The sequence below is a fragment of the Spermophilus citellus genome (genome assembly GCF_964194105.1).
Source record: "Spermophilus citellus genome assembly, chromosome: 10".
Taxonomy (NCBI): Eukaryota; Metazoa; Chordata; class Mammalia; order Rodentia; family Sciuridae; genus Spermophilus; species Spermophilus citellus.
Genome location: NC_138197.1, coordinates 64,683,105 through 64,690,457, shown reverse-complemented (window position 1 = coordinate 64,690,457; position 7,353 = coordinate 64,683,105). Strand labels below are relative to the sequence as shown.

The window sequence follows — 7,353 nt, the reverse complement described above, 5'->3', positions numbered from 1 at the left end:
GTTAGCAATTCCAGAGTTTTGGTTTTTATCCAAATCTTAAAGACTGCTTCTTTTTTGAGTTTAATCAAACTTCAACTATTTTTGTGCACCACTTCATACATTTAAAAAATTACTGCTTCTATAATTTCTTTCTATTCTATCATTCTTACTGTCTGAGAACAATCACTTTGTCCTTATTCCAAGGGACAAGATTAGAGAAACACATTGAATACTGTTTGTTCTGATGCAAGGACAAAAATGACACTGATGTGCTTAAATAGGAGAGCAGTGAAGACGACAGAAGCCTCTTAGCTGGGCTCTAACTCACCCTTTCCTAAAAGGATGAAGAATGTTCTAGATCACATGGGGTCCAGGTTTGAAGCTTAAGCCACCATTGCAACTCCTCAACTCTCCATTGTGGGACTAAAGCAGCTGTATGTGATATGTAAATGAACAAGAGTGGCTGTGTCCAACAAAAGTTTGTTTACAGAAACAGATGACAGATCATTTTGACAGTCTGTCAACCTCCATTCTAAGCTACAGATACCCTGGGAAACCTGCTACAGCAATGTATATAGCCTATTCGCTCTTCAAGAATAAATTTATTTTTCCATTTTTTATATGTGAACATAGAAGAAATTCAAAAGCAGTTTAGGAAATCCAAAGTGAAGGAGATGACATTTTCAGAACTCAAATCCAAATATAGCCATCCCGCCCAGCCCAATAAATCTTGCCCCCGCACTTACAGCACTCAAATTCCTTGCTGTTCATCCTGAACCAATTAAAACTGAGGTTCTATGACCACAGAAAGGCCTCTGTCTGTCCAAAAACCTACCAAGGTCTTAAAACTGTAAATGTCAAGACCTCAAATCTCCAGAAACTGATTTTTAGGATTTTCCAGGCCTATGGGCCAGAACTAGGCAAACCCAGCATTCAGGATTTTCTCTCCTTATATTGAGTGTAGAAGCAAGTAAGTGTACTTTCCCTAATTCATAGGCAGGATAGAGCTGCCACTTTTGAACCCAGGGAGGCTGACTCAAATATTTTCTATAAGGTTTGGAGCTTGAGTGTACTCACCTATAAAATACAATTAATAAAATTGCCTACCTCAAAGGGCTTTTGTGAATATTTAATAAGAATATCCAGAATTCTCTTAAATATCCTAAAAGATCTGAAAGTTGTTAGAAACAAAGAATGTGTTGAACCTGTGTCTACATTCCTGCTCTGTCACTTGTTAACTTAGACTCGTTGATCCTTATTCTCTAGCAAATGGATATATAACCTAACACAGAGTATGTTTTAATTAACAATATTAGATATAGCTAACATATAAGGTTGTCAAGAACATTATATTTTTATATTTCTTTAATTTTATTTTACTATTATCCAAGGTTAATCATAGAACAAAATAGGCAGCAAAGTCTGATATAAATAATCTTGTGAATTCTAAAATGAAATGAAGGAAATTGAAAAGTTATTCCTGATCAATGAAAAAATACAATGAAAATACAATGATGATCAATGTAAGGAAAGAGTGTAAGAGTAGGAGCTTTCGCTGGAACCTACTCATCTCACATACAAAGCTAGGGAGCCCTTCGGAAGGGAAGTGTAACAGCTGCCTAGTATCCTTTGTCTGCCATCCGCTGGGTCCCATAGCTGAGGCTAATATGTACCTCTCTCCTGAAGGGGCTTTCTGGATCAATACTAGCCACTGGAGAGTCCCAGGGTATACTTTTAAGAGCTCGGTTCTCTGGGAATCAATCAGCTTCAGTGAGTCTTGTTCATATGGATCTAACATTTGGTGTAATTTTACCAAGTTTTAATGTTTCTCTACTTTCTCAATTCCTATTTATTCCCTGCAGTGCATTTTCAGAAGCTTTACATTTGGAACCTTAAATTGCTCTTTTAATTTTCTTCCCCAAAACTAGATCACTGTACACAAAGCTTCTCTGTGAAAATCAAATTGGACTACGGCATAGATGACAAATAAAACTCAATTGTGTTAAACTACTAAGATTTTAAGTTTGTTTGCTACAGCACTTAGCCTAATTTCCCATCCAAAATTAGGTAACCTGCTCTCTCTAGAAGGTTCTGCTGGTTCTTTCAGCTTTGGGTACCCAGCTCTGCATTGTGTTGTCATGATGGACCACTGTCCTGTGCTCATGCTCAGCCAGAATACAAACTGTGAATCTGGAAGAAAAGTTCAATCTGCAGGCATCAGTGCTGCTAAGACTATTGCAGATATCATCCAAACATGTATGGGACCCAAGTCCATGAAGATGCTTTGGGACCCAACAGGCAATTATGGCAATGCCATTCTTCAAGAGATTCAAGCCCAACATCCAGCAGTCACGTCCATGATTGATATTAGTGGGACCCAGGATGAAGATGCTGGGAATGGAAACACATCAGTAATTATTCTTGCTGTAGAAATGTAATCTGTTGCTGATCACTTCCTAAAGCAGTAGCTGCACCCAACAGTGGTAATCAATGTTTACTACAAGGCACTGGGTGATATGAACAGCACTCTAATCAGTATTTCCATTGACATTGATAACTATGATGCTGAACATCATAAATAGTTCCATTACCACCAAAGTAATTTGTGGATGGTCCTCTTTAGCTTATCATCATTTAGCAATATCATCCTGGATGCTGTCAAAACTGTATAGTTTGAGGAAAAGGATCAGAAGGAGATTGACATCAAGAAATATGCAAGAGTGGAAAAAGATACATGGGAGCATCATTGAAGACTCATGTGCATTACATGGAGTCATGATTAACAAAGATGTGACCTATCTGAGAATATGGCATTATATGAAGAACCCTCATATTGGGCTAGTGGATTCTTCTCTGGAATACAGAAAGGAGAAAGCCAGACTGACATTGAGATTACCCAAGAGGAAGACTTCACCTGATTCTCCAAATGGAAAAAGAGTATATCCAGCATCTCTGTGAGGACATTATTCAACTGAAGTCTGATGTGGTCATCACAGAAAAAAGGCATCTCAGTCTTAGCTCAGCACTACCTCATGTGGGCCAATATCTCAGCCATCTGCAGAGTCCAGAGGACAGACAATAATTGCATTGCTAGAGCATGCAGGGCCCAGATAGTCAGCTGACCAGAAGAACTGAGAGAAGATGATGTTGGAACAGGGGCAAACCTGTTGGAAATCAAGAAAATTGGAGATGAGTACTTCAGGTTCATCAGTGAGTGCAGAGACCCCAAGGCCTACACCATTCTTCTCAGGGAGGCCAACAAAGAAATTCTCTCAGATGAAGTTCGCAACCTTCAGGATGTCATGCAAGTGTGCTGAAATGTTCTCCTGGACCCTTAGCTGGTGCCAGGGGATGGGGCTTCTGAGATGGCTGTAGCTCACCCCTTAACAGAAAAATCCATGGCCATGATTGGTGTGGAACAATGGTGATACAGGGCTATTTCCCAGACTTTAGAAGTCATCCCTCATACCTTGATCCAGAATTGTGGGGCCAGCATTATAAATCTACTCACTTCCCTTTGGGCCAAGCACACCCAGGAGAACTGTGAGACCTGGGAAGTAAGTGGTGAGATGGGAACTTTAGTGGACATGAAAGAACTAGGCATATGGAAGCCATTGGCTGTGAAGCTGCAAACATATAAGGCAGTTCTCCTACTGTGGATGGATGACATCATGTCAGACCACAAAAAGAAGGGTGATGACCAGAGCCGGAAAGGAGGGGCTTCTGATGCTGGCCAGGAATGAATAGCAGGCAAGGAAACTTCAACACACAGAACCAGTGGCCTCCCCCTTTCCTGAGCCAGGGTGCCAGGAACACTGTGGACATCTTTGTTTGGAAGGGATTAAATTCAGGGGCAGCCTCTAGTCCCTTTCTATCCCAGCCCAGTTTGCAGAAGGCACTGACATGTAATTCTTTTCTATTGTAAGCTCTCCATTTAGTTTGCTTCTGATTATTAAATCTAAGTCATATGAAAAGAAAAGAAAAAAAAGAAAGAAATTAGGGAATCTGGAATATTTGTAGGAAGTTGAAGACCAGGAAAGTATTATGTTATGAAGAAAATATTTGCAATACTGTGTTGCTGGTAGTAATTTGGTAGATCGACCATGTGCTTATTACACAGATCTAGAGGAACAAGTTGAAAAACAATGTTAGTAGTGCAGATCAGCTAGTACTTGGCAGGGTATGTGATAAAGAGATTAGTTGAGGAAAGAATTGGCCACTTTGCAAGTAGAAATGAGAGAAAATGAAAATGTCTAAAAATTTGAGCTCTTCAGCAGTTGGAATTATCTATTACTGTGGCATTTACATCCCAAACGCTAGGTCATATAATTGAGAAAGACTCTGAACAATCAAAAACTTCTATGGATCAAAGTAAATAGTCTAAAAAAAGATCACATTAATATACATTTTAAGCCACCTTAAAATGGCTTAATGATTTTGGCCATCTTAAATTAAAAGACAAGTTGGTGAATCTGGAAATCAAATCAAACTGATTTGGGACCAATGTTTGGAAGCAACTTTGAGTCTTAGTTCATTTTGTGTTGTTAGAACAAAATGCTCAAATTTGTGTAGATTGTAAAGAAAAAAGATCTGCTTAACTCACAGTTCTACCTGTCCAAGAGCATGGTGTCAGCATCTATGGGAAGGGCTTCATGGTAGATAGCATTACATGGCAGGAATATGCAGAAGACATCACAAAGTAAGTAAGAAGCAAGAATCTGGGGAGATTCTTGCTTTCTATAACAAACATATTCTTTTGGGGACTAACCTGATCATTTGAAAACTACTATAATCTATTCCGAAAGTTGTGCCTCATGACCTAATCACATTCCATTAGGACTCACCTCTTAAAGATGTTAACATCATTACATATGCAACTCAAGCTTCCTGTACATGGACCTCTGGGGAATTAAGCCTCAACATGATTTTTGGCAAGGACAGATTACATTCAAACCCTACCAGGTGTGGCTACAGGTACATGGCACTAATTGCAACCAAACATCTGAAGCTTTTTTAAAAAATAAAGAAAGAAATTGAATGCCAGATAAAATCACAGGGATGGTCTAAAGGAGTTGTAATTAGAGAATACTGGCCAAGCTATGCAGTTCTAAGGAAGTAGTAGACAACTTCAGATGTACCAAGGAAGATAAGAAAGAACCTTTCAGAGGGTAGAGTTGTGGGGAGGGGAGTAGAATAATGTGTGGAGAAGTGCCTTTCAGAGAGCAGATCCAGGAAAGACTCGAGGTCTGATAGTCTCCTGTGCTTTCAGGGTTAGAAGCCTTCAGTGTGTGCCCAGCTGGATCATCCTTGGTCAGTAAGGCTGTGTCTCCCTTCTTGCCCCTTTCTAAGTGAGACTATTTGTTACGGTGTATATCAGGGACATATGTCATAGAACAATTAGATACTATAGCTGGATGATATGGAGGACATGCATTACACTGAGGTCCAAGACTTTGAGCTAGGCTTTGGAAGTGAGTGTAAACTTTGTGCAGAAAAGGGTGGGGGACAGAATGCAAATTTGTTCACTAGAAAGAGTGGGCTATGATAGAAATGCTAATGTTCACAAACCTTGTTCTCATTGTTTAAACACACAGAGAAACTATGATTTTCCAGCCCCAGCCTCCCTTTCAGTTTTGTATGGTCAGTTGATTGAGTTCTAGCTGATGGAATCTGAGAAAAAATGAAATATTGTAATTCTAGGCACAGATCAAAAAACATCTCAGTTCAGTGAATAACTCTGAAACCCTACAAAGAGAGTCAGAAAATGACAGCTCACATCTGACTCATTACCTATCTTTATACATTCTACAAAACTAAAAAGACTTCACATTCTAAAATTTTTACATTTTAAAAATATGAGTAATATTTCATAACAAAAATTATAAAAAATTTCAATTTTAATATTACAAAGTTTTATTGGAATACCATCCTGGTTCCATGTTCATTTGTATATTAACTATTGCTACTTTCACACTACAATGGAAGAGTCAAGTGGTTGCCACAGAGAATGTAGACAATGTTCTTATTGTGATATTCTGCTGATTATGTACTATTGCAAGGATATAGCTGTAACTTGCCATTATTGGGTCTGTGGATATTGGTTTTTTCATGACATTTTCTTCTCTCTCTCTCTCTCTCTCTCTCTCTCTCTCTCTCTCTCCATACCTATCAGTCCCAAAAAAGAAAAAAAAATACATGAAAAAAAGAAAATGGTTAAATGACTCTAAATGGTGCCCTATTAGGGCATAGTGAAGTTTGGATTACTTTGTTATCATAATAGTTTCAATATAATTACAAGAGTCCTTAGAAGGAGGAAGCAGGAGAGTCAGAGTCATAATAGGAAATGGGATGATGGGAAGCAAAAGTTAGAGTCATGTGATTGCTGGCTGGAAAGAGCAGATTATGATAGAAATGGTAATGTTCACCAAATCATGTTCTTCACTTTTGAACACACAGATAATCTATGATTTCTCTGGGAGATATATATTGTCAAGGAATTCAGGAATCCTTCTAGAATCTTGGAAAGACCAACAGATTTTTTTTTCTGAACATCCTTCAGAAGAGATACAGCTTATTCAACTCATTGATTTTAACCTGGTACTATTCTCTTTAGATTTCTAGACTCCAGAACTATAAGGCAAATCGGTGTTGTTTTAAATTACTAAGTTTGTGGTAATTTGTTAGAACAGCAAAAGAAAACTAACATAATACACACTGATAATTCCAACTAAGCACTCATCACAATATTCCCAACTCACAGGAAAACAATGTCCCAAAAAATTAGAAAATTTAAGATAAAGTATCTTACATTTTACATTTTAGAAAAGAAAATAAGACCGGAACCTAAGTAAGTTTCCATGTGTCTCATTTGTTAGCCAAGCAAATAAAGTAGTTAACTGATGGTGAATTAATTGAACTGTTTGATTGCAGTAGCCAAAGAAATGTGTTCAGAGAAAATGAATATTAAACTATTAGCCTTTTGATGAAAATAAGCCATTCAAAGAGTTAAGGATATTGGGAGTGATATACAGTCAACAAAACATACGGCAAAAGTTTTGAGTGACTTGTCTTGTTCTTAATAAATAGATGTTGTATACATTCACATACACACCTATACATCCACATACACATTTTATGTTCTTACTTATTCAACACTGAGTTTGAAGTTTTTTAATCATTTGTGTGGAACAAGTAGAGGTGAGCATATTTCAAAGAAGTTGAGAGACTATTAATTCAGTACAACCTGAAGAAGAATCTGTTACAAAGTGTTACAATAGATGGTGGTAAAATCATGTAGAGTAGAAAAAAAAAGGTTTAGTTGAACAAATTCACAGAAGTAGTTGAGGGGGGGGGAAGCATTTAAAGTATATGGTT

The 7,353-nt window shown here is 37.8% G+C and overlaps 1 pseudogene across 1 annotated transcript; it reads left to right on the top strand.

Annotated features, from left to right (window-relative positions):
* The first annotated feature begins 2,117 nt into the window (after positions 1–2,117).
* Positions 2,118–3,722, top strand: LOC308658644 (T-complex protein 1 subunit gamma-like; annotated as a pseudogene). The gene has a single exon. The product of its transcript is annotated as a T-complex protein 1 subunit gamma-like (transcript).
* The last annotated feature ends 3,631 nt before the right edge of the window (positions 3,723–7,353 follow it).